The 2,103-nt window shown below is 36.5% G+C and overlaps 1 long non-coding RNA gene across 1 annotated transcript; it reads left to right on the forward strand.

The window, feature by feature from the left end:
- Positions 1 to 136: 136 nt before the first annotated feature.
- Positions 137 to 1,428, forward strand: LOC109591728 (uncharacterized). Its single transcript, XR_002189956.1, has 5 exons — positions 137 to 467; positions 517 to 548; positions 1,022 to 1,088; positions 1,137 to 1,191; positions 1,246 to 1,428. It is a non-coding gene; the product is annotated as an uncharacterized LOC109591728 (long non-coding RNA).
- The last annotated feature ends 675 nt before the right edge of the window (positions 1,429 to 2,103 follow it).

Here is a 2,103-nt window from a genome sequence, read left to right on the forward strand (position 1 = left end):
AACATACTTTCCCTTCATATATACACTGTACTATACACTGCTACATTGTTACATTGTGTGCGTGTGTGTGTGTGTACGTGTGTGTGTGTGTGACCTCCAGTCCTCAACCTGTTTACCTACTTGAGATGTGTCTTAGAGAGAGAGAGAGAGGGGGGGAAGGAGGTGGTTCATGTATTTGTGCTGTCATTTTTGTAAGTAATGTTGCTGCTCTTGTTTGGCCTCTAGTTGTCTGCTCAACCATTTTGAATGCCAAAAATTTAATAAAAATGTTACATAACATGACAGCTGTCCTTAGAATTATGATGAAGAATTTGTTGATAGTTTATACAATCTTTGGTGTTAGGACTGATAGCCTTCTACCTTGTACTATCAGTCATTACTGATCCTCCTCCCCCTTCTTAATAGGAATCACTTCTATTTCTGGAATAAGAAAACTAATGAAGTTTCCTGGTACCCACCAGCTAAAAGTAAAAGAAAGCAATAACATTATCATTAAATACTTGTATCTCAATGCAGCTACCTACCAGCCAAAGCAGACATTAGCAGAGGTATATGATAATGTACTCCTTTACTCTTTATTGAATGTGTATATTGTTTTAAGAGTGTATGTGTGTAGATTGAGCATTATACTTACAAACAAGCCATCATGTGTTATATCATTAAAGGTGTACTGATTCTGTTGGTACATGTACCATGTCACTAATGTATTACTTCATGTGCCTCTCTCTGTGTGTTTGTAACTAGCTCCTTTATTGTGTGTTCACATACACTCTAGGTCCTCATTATTTCATACTATTATTATGCATTTATTTATTGTGTGGTTTTACGAGTGGTACCAATGTTCATTAAGAGTTGCTCCTGTTCACTATCTGTACTTCCTCCATTATTAATCACTTGTTTGTGTGTTTGTAATATTTAAATATGAACCAGCAGCTGTGAGTACGTACATGTGTGTTGATGGCACCTGTACATGTAGACACTCTTAGACACACACTCATCTTGTGTGGTCTTCATGCTGCAGGAGCAAAGGAAAAGACTTTCAAGGAAGTCTGGGCCTTCATCTTTCAAGAAAAAGAAAAAGAAATTTAGTTAGTTCAGTTGTAGTATAACCTTAAAGTGTTTGTTTATATATACAGCTGAAGATACTGACCTAGACCCAATGGATCCAGCTGCTTATTCTGATGCTCCAAGGTAATTCAAAAAATAGAATATAACCTGTCTTTATCAGTGTAACCTCTCTTTAAGGGGGACATGGCAGTCTGGTCTGGAAGATAAAGGAGAAGCTAAGACTGGTGTGGACACAACTGCTAATGGACCCCTCTTTCAAATGAGGCCTTACCCCAGCCCTGGGGCCATCCTTAAAATGAATAAAGATATTAAATCATGATTCATGCACTTGCACTTTTATTAATAAAAACTTAACATCAACTGTTTCTTCATTGACATGAAAGACACGCGAATACATTGTAGCCATTTTGTGGTAAAAATATCAAATTTTAGGTGACCTGAGAGCACCTTTAGATTTGTAAATTGTCTTCTAACGGAACATGACTCTACGTCACACCCGTTAGTCATGTATCAGTTGCTGTGAGAGTGGAATGAGAGACAGAGTGTGTGTTCTAGTGAGTGATGCTCTTCAGAATGTCCTTCTTGTATTTCCTGTAACCTCTACTCCCTGGTATGACTGGAATGTGTTTATAGATTAAGAGAGGGTTGAGTGTGTCAGCAATTTGTTGCTAAATTTATTTATTGTATAATTATTATTTTATAATTAAACAGGTTAAATGCCAAATTAACATGTCAATATTGTATAGATATTATACAGGTCATAATGAGTTGCACATACAGTGATACATACAAATGAACATAAATTAGTACAAAAAATGAATACATGTGTATTACAGTCTGTTAAAAAGAGATTGAAATGAAAATGGTGATTATAAAATGGTTAAACTGAATTGACGACCTCGTGTACTATATAAGTCTCTCTGGGAGGAGTCTTTCTTCTGAAGTACTGATACCGGAAGTCATTGTTCTGTCCGTACTTGTACGATAAGAAACAGCCAAAGAGAGCAAAAGCAACCACGACTAGTGCTGTACAGA

Source organism: Amphimedon queenslandica, unplaced genomic scaffold (genome assembly GCF_000090795.2).
Source record: "Amphimedon queenslandica unplaced genomic scaffold, v1.1 AMPQUscaffold_7407_Cont20641, whole genome shotgun sequence".
Taxonomy (NCBI): domain Eukaryota; kingdom Metazoa; phylum Porifera; class Demospongiae; order Haplosclerida; family Niphatidae; genus Amphimedon; species Amphimedon queenslandica.